Source organism: Suricata suricatta, chromosome 13, assembly GCF_006229205.1.
Source record: "Suricata suricatta isolate VVHF042 chromosome 13, meerkat_22Aug2017_6uvM2_HiC, whole genome shotgun sequence".
Lineage (NCBI taxonomy): Eukaryota > Metazoa > Chordata > Mammalia > Carnivora > Herpestidae > Suricata > Suricata suricatta.
The window spans coordinates 76,011,484-76,023,458 of record NC_043712.1 but is presented as its reverse complement, the minus strand read 5'-3'; the positions used below and the strand labels follow the sequence as shown (position 1 = coordinate 76,023,458).

The following is an 11,975-nucleotide window of genomic DNA, read 5'->3' as shown; positions in this document are numbered from 1 at the left end:
AAACAGAATCAGCTGTTACAACAATGGAGTTGAGAAAAGGAAAGATTCTGGCTTATGTTCCTCTTCTCGTTTTACAGGTATAGTCAATATACTCTGGAGCAAAGGGGAGAAAAGGAAAAAATATATAGAACAACTCATAGGAGCCACATATTTTATTAAATTTTTAACACACTGACACTATTCAATACTAAAATGATACAGCTATTGTTATCTCTTCTTTACAGATGAGGAAATTCAGGTGCAGTGAAGTTAAGGAGCCTTTGATCACACAGCTCATTAAGAGGCACAACATAGATCCAAACCTAGACTATCTAAATTCAAAGTGCACACTTTTATGTGTGACACACATAACCTCCCCGAATGTTATGTTCTTTCTTCCTGTTGTGCCCAAAGAAAAAGTCGGTTTGCACATTGTACCTGAGCCAAAATTTTCACAAAGCTTATTTGTGCCTAGCCCTGGGAGACACAGAAATATATTATATAATACACACACACACACACAAATACACATGAATATATAAAAATATGTATGTGTATGTAATACACATATATAAGAATGCACATATATATGACAAGGATAATTAAAATGCTTGTGAGAATGAACAATTTCATGGTTGACAAAGGCTGAAATACTGACATGGCTGAAATTCTGACGAGTTCATGTCCCATACATATCAGATAAGTTCAGAAGAACTATCTTGTGAAACAAGGAGACAGATTTCATGAATCCCATTTTCACACTAACCAATTTGCATTAGTGAATTAGAGAACAAGTAATTTTATTTATTTATTTATTTATTTGTTTATTTATTTAAGTTTTTAATTTATTTTTGAATGACAGCGTGAGCAGGGGAGGGTCATAGAGAGAGGGAGACACAGAATCCAAAGCAGGCTCCAGGCTCTGAGCTGTTAGCACAGAGCCCGAGGCAGGGCTCGAACCCATGAACCGTGAGATCATGACCTGAGCCGAAGATGGATGCTTAACCACGCATGCGCCCCAAGAACAAGTAATTTTAAATGAACAATTCTTTAAAAACTTTTTAAACATTGTGTTTTCAGATGCTCTATTATATTGAAAACCTTGCCGATATAATAAACTTAATACAACAATTGTGGTAGGTGCATTCAGTGAGAAAAGACTAGCGTATTTAATATTCAGTGCTCAAACAGCAATGTATCAAACTGGGAGGAATTAAAAACAAATCTATGCCTTACACTATTTATTAAAATTAACACCAGCTGAATTAAAACACTGATTGTTTTCTTGCAATAGTGCAAGAAAATCTAGATAATTTGTGTATAGCACTAGACACCGAGAGTATCCAGAACTTCAGAATTTACGAAGTCAAATTTAAACCATTTGTATGCAAAAAAATATAACAAGCAAGGTCAGCAGATACATGATATATCTGGAAAAATGCAAATGCGAATAGCAGACCCTGAGTTCATTTCAGTAATACACAAAAAGTTCTTATAGACTGGCAGGGAAAAAAATGACAAAACACACAGTATAAAAATGAACAACGGGCAGATCCTGGGCAGAAGGAGACACTTGCCCCTCACATTGTCTTCTTAGCGCGACTTTTACAGCCGTTTCTCTCTGGGCACAATGGCAACTCCTAAGGAAAAACTGACTGCACCAGCTGCAGAAGGAGAGGCAGCCGTTCCAAACAGTAAGATCACTGTAGTGGGTGTTGGTATGGCATGTGCCATCAGCATTCTGGGAAAGTCTCTGGCTGATGAACTTGCCCTTGTGGATGTTTTGGAAGATAAACTCAAAGGAGAAATGCTAGATCTGCAACATGGGAGCTTATTTCTTCAGACACCTAAAATTGTGGCTGATAAAGATTACTCTGTGACCGCCAATTCTAAGATTGTGGTGGTAACTGCGGGAGTCCGCCAGCAGGAGGGAGAGAGCCGCCTCAACCTGGTGCAGAGGAATGTAAACGCCTTCAAATTCATTATTCCTTAGATAGTCAAGTACAATCCCAATTGTATCATAATCGTAGCCTCCGATCCAGTGGATATTCTTACCTATGTTACCTGGAAGCTAAGTGGACTGCCCAAGCTCTGTGTGATTCGAAGTGGGTGTAATCTGGATTCTGCTAGACTTTGCAATCTTATGGCTAAAAAACTTGGCATTCATTCCAGCAGCTGCCATGGATGGATTTTGGGAGAACATGGCGACTCAAGTGTGGCTGTGTGGAGTGGAGTGAATGTGGCTGGCGTTTCTCTCCAGGAACTGAATTCAGAAATGGGAACAGACAATGGCAGTGAAAGTTGGAAGGAAGTGCATAAGATGGTGTTTGAACGTGCCTATGCAGTCATCAAACTGAAAGGATATACCAACTGGGCTATTGGATTAAGTGTGGCTGATCTCATTGAATCCATGCCGAAAAATCTATCCAGGATTCATCCAGTGTCAACAATGGTGAAGGGGATGTATGGCATTGAGAACGAAGTCTTCCTGAGCCTTCCATGCACCGGGAACGCTCGAGATTAACCAGTGTTATCAACCAGAAGCTGAAGGACAATGGGGTTGCTCAGCTCAAGAAAAGAGCAGATACTTTGTGGGACATCCAGAAAGACCTTAAAGACCTGTGGCCCCCTAGCTCCTAAGCTGTAGAAATTCAAAACTACAATGTGATTGACCATGAGCCTTTAGTTTTTCATCCATATACATGGATCACAGTTTGCTATTATCCTCCTAAATATGTGAATCTGGGCTCACAGAATCAAGACCATGCTTGGTTTAGTGCTTGCAATATGAGCCCTTGAACAAACAAAATTAACCATCGTAGTGTCGGGAAAAAATGAACATCGATGAATACACAGTGTACCAAGAAAAAATCCAAATGACTATGCACTTGGGAAAACGGAAACTAGCCATTTATTAGGGAAATAGAAATCAATGTAATGATTTAATCTCAGAAAATGTTTAAAATTAAATGCTCTAAAACAATGTTGATGTGGACGTGAGGTAAAAGGGTAGTCAGACTGTTGGTTGAAATATAATGTGATTTAACATTGCTCAGCCTTCTGTTCCAGAATTCTCAGTTTATTAATCTGTAAAATGAGAATATGATCATCTCTACTAAGAAAGAAAAGCTTACTCCTCTGTAGAACCAAATGCACTGATTTGTATAAGAGCTTTTATAAAAAGATACCTTTCTAAATATTTTATTTTATTCTTTTAATGTTTGTGCAGTTTTGAGAGTGAGAGTGAGAGAGAGAGAGAGAGAGAGAGAGAGAGAAGAAGCAGGGGAGGGCCATAGAGAGAGAGAGGAAGACACAGAATCTGCTGCAGGCTCCAGGCTCTGCTGAGCTGTCAGCACAAAGCCTGGCATGGGGCTTGAACTCACAAGCCACAAGATCATGACCTGAGCTGAAGTTGGCTGCTTAACCAAATGAGCCATCCAGGCACCCTTATAGAGGTGACTTTTGTAGAGTTAGTTGTTCAAGGGAATGACAAACAAAAATAAAAACAGTAACAAAAAACCAACTCTGTACATGTGTGCGTGAGTACATACATTAATACCTATTTATAAAGCTTTATGTGGTCTATAGAAGATTACTGACATATGGAGAAAAATATGTATGTACACACACTAAATCATTCATATTGAATTATCTAAGGGAGAGGGAAAGACTGTTGTAAGCAGGAAAAAGAAAGGAGGAAGGAAAGAAAGGCATCCATGTGAAAACCGTGTGTGCCATTCCACTTACAAAGAAGAAAACAAAGAAACGAAAAGGTAAAAATACACTCCTCATTATAGCAGTGGGAATTAAGGTTTTTCGTTTTGTTTTATTTTGCTTTTACCTATTTGGATCAAGTAGAAAGAAAGATAACAGATCAGTATTTAGAGAGTTCTTATTTGTGATGTGATAATGAATTAAAATTCAAATTAATGAAGCCACATCATAAATTAGGTTAATAAAAAATACAACTGCATATAGAAGCAGTGAGCTAGAAATATTTTTTTTTCAAAGCTCATTAAAAATAAGTCCAACTATATTGAATAAAATAAATGAAATAATGGTTTTGGAAATTAAGTTAGCCATTTCTATCTTCTCATAATGGAGCTTTTACATTATCTGAAATAGAATGAAAGCCAGGAAATGGTTTCTAGCCAATAATTGACTAACTGATAGTGAATGATCTAGAAATCTGTTCATTTAAATTAGACTGTGATAAGTTTTAAAGAAAAACTAGAAATTTTAAGTAAAATTGCTTAAACTGCCTTTTTTTTTTTTTTTTTTTTTTTTTGGTAGTTTGCTTCACTTCAGTTTAACCTGCTGGAAGCGGATCCTTTTTATGTGCATGTTTAAGGAAGTGCTGAAGGTCATATCACTCAAAGCCACCCCCAACCAGGCATCCTACCAAGATAATCTCTAAAGGGGTCAGAGGTGGGAATGACACAGAGAAGTGGCAGATTTTACCAGTCCAGTTCAAGGAATGTCTCACTCTCCTCATAAGGGACCTCTTTTCAATGAACAGATAAAGAGTTGCAAGGAAAGGGCAATGGAATTCCCTATACTTTATGGAGATTTATATTTTTTTCATGAAAAAAAATAACAAAACATTTGCATTCTTTACAGAGTACAGAGTATTTTACTGAAGGCAGATTATTTATTTGAGGTTTACCAGTCAGTGCTCGACTGAACTGCGTCCCACCCCAAGTCCTATGTTGAAATCTTAACCCCCAGAGTGACTGTACTTGGAGACAGGGACTGTGACAAGGTGATAAGGCTTAAAAGAGACCATAAGGGTAGAGCCCTAATTCAATAGGGCTGGTGTCCTTTTAAGAAGAGGAGTGAGACACAGCTTTTGTCCTGCCCCTGTAAGGACATGGAAAGGAGGTGGCCATGTGGAAGCCAGCAAGAGGGCCCCCACCAAAAACTGAATGGTGCTGGCACCTTGATCTTGGACTTGCAGCCTTCAGGACTGTAAGAAAATACATTTCTCTTGTTTAAACTACTCAGTCTATGGTATTTTGCTTTGGTGACCTGAGCAGACTAAGACAACTAACTAGTAAAACAATGTGTCTGTGTGTTTTTTATTTCATCTGTGGTTGCCTTGATTCTTTTGATCTCTGATGAAGGTGATGAATATTCATTTGAGTCGACAGTTTCATTATAATCATTATTTTTTTAATTGAACAAGAGTGTTTACTCTCAAATTCATTGTAATTGAAAGTCCCCATGATTTTATACTGTAATTTATCTTCACATATTCAGTATGTATTTGGAAAATAGGATTTTGGCATTTTCTGTTTTTTATACTTAAAAATCATATTTATATAATTTTTCTAATATGGAATTTGACATGGTGGTCAAAGCTTACACCTGACACAAAATTCAGTTCCTCCTTTATGCTTAAAGATAGATGTTTAAGAATTAGTATTTGGGCTTCAGTATTTCAGGCTTAGAAATACAAAGAGTTTGTTGAATGTCATCTGCAAGATTCTTAGTATACAAATGAAAACACTGACTAAGGGAAATTTAAACGACTTACCCTCAATTAGAAATTTTGTCAGTGGTGAGAAAGGGAAAATTTTCCTGGCACAGTGGATGTGAAGAATGAAAACTGAAGCACAAACCACATCTTACAAGGTGTACCCTGAATCACAAAATAGATAAAAGGTACCAGAGAAATCATGTCTATTAAGCGCCATCTAAACTCCTTCTTCACCAGTTTATTTAGACCCATGTGGTTTAGATAAGACCACACCCAAACTGATCCTCACTGACTCACAAGTCCTAAAGATAAAGACCTTCCATGATTCCAGCAACCTATTCATTTCTGACCAATGCCTCCCAATTTCATCCGATGACTCCAGCACCTAAAACTCCAGAGATTTCCTTTCCCTGACTTCACTCTCTTTCTTCTGAGGTACCTTAAAATTCCCATGGTGTGTAGTCTCTGTGGCCGCAGCAAGTAATAACTTTTGACCACAGGTGTTCACCTAGTGGTCTTTTGTTGATGGGGATCAATGTTAGTTACACCAACAGCAAGAAACCATAGAATTCTTCGAATTCTATTTCAGAAAGTCTCCCTCTTCCCCTCCTTCATTCTGTTCTGTCAAAAGTCCACTCCATTGTAAAGCTCTGATTTCTGGTTAAAAGAAATCCTATCTTTCTACTTTGGTCTTTATTATTCATTTATTTATTTCTCACTTTGAAGATTACCTTGGACAGCATCTTAAAGAGTATTAGTTAGTGAGTTCAGCAAGAATGACAGAAATTGTATATAATTAAAATACTCTACAAGAGTTCTCTTAGATTCTTGGCTAAAAATAATGTATATTGCTTTGTACAGGCCACATTTATTAAATATAGTCCATTTATATCTTGATATAATTATATATCATAACTTAATGAAAAAAATTATACATCCCACATATTCATGCCAAAGTTTGATAGGGGAATTTAAATGACTGTTAATTGTTTTTTCAATTTTTTTCATAAGCTTCCATAGATGTATTCTTTTTAATTAAAATTCACAAGTGATATAACTATATTGTAATACTGACAATCCAGAGCCTACTGACATCATTTCCATATATATGTGTTTATTTCATTTGAAATCATAATGGTTTTTAGGCAATATGTAGTTATTTTATTAACAGGTCATGCTAAGTGACAATGCGAAAGATCTATAGAGGCTACAATGCAGGGGAAGTCTAGCCACTGCTAGCAATTAACCAACGAGTTGGCCTTAAAGTGCTCTAAATATGTATTTTAAAATTATCTTCAAATCACATAAAAATTAAAGATATTTAAAACAGGGGCGCTTGCAGGGTTCAGTTGGTTGAGTGTCTGACTCTTGATTTTGGCTCAGGTCATGGATCTCATGGTTCCTGAGTTTGAGCCCATACGGGGCTCTGTGCTGGCAGTGCCAAGCTTAAGATTCTATCTCATGCCAGTCAGAGTGGCTAAAATGCTGGCAAGGATGTGAAACGGGCACCCGCCTACACTGTTGGTGGCAATGTAAACGGGTGCAGCCGCTCTGGAAAACAGTGTGGAGGCTCCTCAAAAACCTACCAATAGAACTCCCCTATGACCCAGCAATATCACTGCTAGGGATTTACCCAAGGGATACAGAAGTGCTGGTGCACAGGGGCACATGTACCCCAATGTTCATAGCAGCACTGTCAACAATAGCCAAATCATGGAAAGAGCCTAAATGTCCATCACCTGATGAGTGAATCAAGAAGGTGTGGTGTATATATACAATGGAGTATTACATGGCAATGAGAAAGAATAAAATCTGGTCATTTGTAGCAACGTGGATGGACCTGGAGGGTGTCATGATACACAAAATAAGTCAGGTGGAGAAGGATAGACACCATATGTTTTCACTCATAGGTCTAACAGGAGAAACCTAATAGAGGACCACAGGGAGTGGAAAGGGGGAGAAAGAGTTAGGGAGAGGGAGGGAGGCAAATCATGAGAAACTCTTGAATGCTGAAAACAAACTGAGGGCTCAAGGGGGAAGGGGAAATGGGAAGGGAAGTGATGATCATGGAGGAGGGCACTTGTGGGGAAGAGCACTGGGTGTTATATGGAAACGAAATTGACAATAAACTATTAAAAAAGTGAAAAAAATAAAAAGATTCTCTGTGCCTCTCTCTCTGCCCCTCCCCTGCTTGCACTCTCTTTCAAAATAAATAGAAACTTAAAAAAACAAACAAATAAATACTCAAAACAAAAGTGTACAATAAAACTAGAAATACTTAAAAACAAAGTGTATGATAATTCCATATGTGAAAGCATTAGATTTTTCTCAGATTATAAATATCAAAAGAACTTTAGTATACACTTTCTTACCTAATAAAAATATGTAAGAGTACAGTAGAATAACATCTGATGCTTGAGTATGGAAATAGTATTTGAATTTTCCTATTTTAGATATTTGCAGTATTATCTTGGACAAGTCACTTGGATGTTGTGTCTACCTTTCAGGATTATTGTGAAGTTCAACAGGAATGACACAGACATGGAATATTTTATGAGCTACATACATACAGCTAAGTATTTCATAATAGAAGAATCTTTTTCATAGAATATATATATATATAGTCATATGTATATATATTCATGTGTTCAGGTTAAATATTGCTTAGAAAAATGTTATGAAAAACATTTCTACTACAGGGAAGCTAAATGACTAATATAATCACTTAGCCTTTCTGAACCCTCGTTTTCTCATTTGCAAGTTTGAGATAAAGAAGAAAAGAGCAGAAATCTGTAATCAGATGAGCCTACCGGTCATAGTGACTGAAATGGCAAAACAGTACTGACCTGTTGCACTTTTTCTTCAACGGGCTGGCGTATCAATGCTTCTCTATTCTGTTTCTGTGCCTTCCTTCTTCTTCCAACAAATGATCATCCCACTCTCCATGTCAAGGCTAAAACACAAAAGAAAACAAAAAGTCAAGTTGCTTCCCAGGACTCTGGTCCAAGTGCCATCACCCTTTCAATAAATTTTAGCCAATGTATACTTACATTTCCACATGACAGGCTCTGTTTGACCTACTAAACAATTATCATCAGCCTTTCCTTGTCATGTAAGCAATTTAAAGGTAAACCAGAGGATGTAAAGCTATGGCTTAACTTTAACAAATATAATATTCCCTGATTATTAATATACTCCTTCTCATCAAATGTTTCTGTTTATTTTTGAGAAGATTACAAGATGCTAGAACTATATATTTTCACAATAACTTGTTATCCATTTTTACTCAAATGAGATGTCCTTATCACTTAGTGTAAAATTGATTTTTGGAAGCCACCAAAAGTCAAGAACCAGGGTTAGCACACTAATGAAAAGTCTTTATAGTTGTTGATATAATAATATTCTTACATTGCCATATTTTACTCAGAAGTCAGATGTATTATTACCACACATGACAAAATATATTTTGCTTAACCTCAACATTAATTATGAAATCATAAATTACAGCAACATTCTTTTTAGTTTTCTTAATGCCAGCTAGTACAAATTATGTTTACATCTTTCAAATAAATTTTAATAAAATAGACTAAAACATGTCTTAACAACTTGTCTATTGTGATAGGAAAACATACTCAATTAAAAGCAGTTGAGAAGCATAAGCACTGAGTTGAGAAAAATAAATCCAGAGAATATTTAATTATGTGATGAATTCAGATTATGTAGGCAATACTGAAAATTATGAGAAAGAAATCCCAAAATATTTTTCCCCTTTTGGTGGCAGCGTTTTTAAGTTGTGAATTAATGAGATTGTGTTTTTAGCTTTCCACTTCATATTGCCCTATTTTAGATCTCCATAAATCATGTCTAATTTTTTAGCCAAAAATGAATGAATGACAAAAGCTTTTAATAATTCATAAAGCGGTAAAAGAAACAACTTAAAATTGTATTCAGCCAGCAAAAACAGAAACTGCGATTTCTTTTTTTGATTGATATCCACATTTTCATAGTAATTATACAATAAAACACAACCTCACATGGATTATTTGGCATCGAGTATTTTAAAGAGACTGATTCTGTACAGACATGTAGAAATTCAGTTCACATTTGTATTGGGAAAAAATCTAACAGTACCACACATTTTTCTAAGTTTATTTATTTATTTTGAGAGAGACAGAGACAGAGAGAGAGAGAGAGAGAGAGAGAGAGAGAGAGACAGAGAGAGAGAGACAGAGAGAGAGAGAGGGGAAGAGACAGAGAGAGAGAGAGAGACAGAAAATCCCCAGCAGGCTCTGCACTGTCAGCACAGAGCCTTGCAGAGTCTAACATGGGACTCGAATTCAGAAGCCGTGAGATCATGACCTTTGCAGAAACCAAGAATCTGACTCTTAACCAGCTGAGCCACCCAGATGTCCCAGCACCAAATGTTTTGATTGGAATGAGTGGTTGAGTTTAAATATTTTGGTTTATTTATATTTATATTTTATAAATACAATGAAGATTTCTTTGGGATTCATTTACTCCTTGGTCTAAATGAAACTCTAGAGATATTTGAACAGTCATTACTTTTGAATCTCAACAATTGGCTATGTCAAGTTTAGCTCCAGTCCTAAAGGAAAGCAACTGAGGTGTTGTGCTAATTTTAAGGAAAACTGCATGAAAGCTTGAGATGCCATTCTCCTAATCCAGGTTTTTGTGAAAATGGTTCCCTAATCCTAACTGAATTAAGTCCTAAATCTCAGTCTGCATTGACAGTTTTCTACTTTGGGGACCGTTATGGAATGATCTTCACTTTCAAAATCCGTATGTTGAAGCCCTAAGCCCAATTTGACTGTCTGTATTTAGAAATAAAGCCTTTAGGAGGTAACGAAGGTTAAATGGTACCGTAAGGTTGGGGCCCTAATCCTATAAGACATGTACCATTATAAGAAGAGCTAGAACCACCAGATCTTTCTCCATTTCCACATGCACATGAGCACACAGCAAGAAGGAGGCTATCATCAAAGGCTATCTTCCTTCAGGAAGAAAGGTCTCACTAGAAACCAACCCTAATGGTGACCTTGATAGTGGATTTCTAGCCTCTAGAACTTTGAAAAAAATAAGTTCTTGTTTAAGCCACTCCATCTGTGATATTTTATTATGGGAGCCCCAACAGGTTAACACAGGGCTCATCTCCCCTTTGGGTCTCCCCACTCTTGCTTCTCCTATTGTTACTACATTAATTTTAGCATCTTTCCTTCAAATCTTCTTTCTTCTTCCTTATGTCCCACATTTACCTGCTAGAATTCTACCTACACTGTAAAGCCTGTGTCAAATCCACTTTGAAAATAGTTTTGTTTCTTTTTTTCCCACACATTCCCTTCCCCCAGTAGCATAAAGTATCTCCTACTTGGAGCCCCATTAACATATTGTATATCTCCAGTGTAAACAAGATACATTGATTCATATTTTATCTTTTTGGCCACTTGTTTCACCTTGTCTACTAGATAATGAAACAACATATAAACTAGTTAACTATTTGAGCATCTGCTATGTGCCAATTTATGCTGGTGTTTTGTTATTGTTGTGTTAAATACAAATTTGAAAAAGGAAAATAGTAATAATAGTAATAATAATAATAGAAAGTAGAGAAAGGTAAATGTCAACTCAATATTAAGTAAGTTTTTTCTCACAATCATAGGTGTTAGAAAGAAAGCAATAGTGTCTCACTATCACAGTAGGTTTTTTAAACAAGATGTTGAAGATAAACGTCTTTTAAGAGGAACAATGGGATAGGATTACCTCCATATTTTCTTTCAATTACTGTATACAGGGCTTTGAATACAGATGTACCAAATAACTTTTAGATCTATTCATTTGAGTTGGTTTTGTATCAGGCTGAGTAACTAGTACCGTCCCTATGCAGTTATCAGCAAATAGCAAGATCTGTGTAACTAAACAAAGGTAAGCAATGCAAACTAATTTATATCTCACTACATCGTATGGCTTCCTTTATGTGGAACTCATATGAGCTCACTATTGAATTTGTGGGGATAAGAATCAATTCTCTCATTTAGAAAGAAGAAGCTATGTAAAATTTTGCCCCAGATTCTTTACTTAAAATAGTTCCCAGTACAGAACATTTTCTTTCTATTTTTCTTCTCACTCCAGCTGCCTAAAAATCTTTTTTTTCTCCCTTGCTATCGTTTTATGAATTATTCTGTATCTGCCCTTAACATAAGATTTCATGAAACAATAGAGATATCTCTGTCTCTCTAGGACATACCTATATTCTTTTTTTTTTTTAACATTTCTCATCTTTAATCAACAGTTTTTTTTTATTTTATAAAGTTTCATATTTTTTTAACATATGCAATTATTTTCCATCATTTACAATACAGTAGTTACAATGACACTCCAAACAGAAAAGCAAAGTAAAAAAATCAAAACACCAACTTCTGTTTCATGTAATTAGACTTATACAGAAATTAGAAGGTTAAGTAACAACTAGTTAATCACCTAATTTCACAGCTATCTGAAG

The 11,975-nt window shown here is 36.1% G+C and overlaps 1 pseudogene; it reads left to right on the top strand.

Annotated features, from left to right (window-relative positions):
- Positions 1-1,609: 1,609 nt before the first annotated feature.
- Positions 1,610-2,619, top strand: LOC115275961 (annotated as a pseudogene).
- Positions 2,620-11,975: the final 9,356 nt, after the last annotated feature.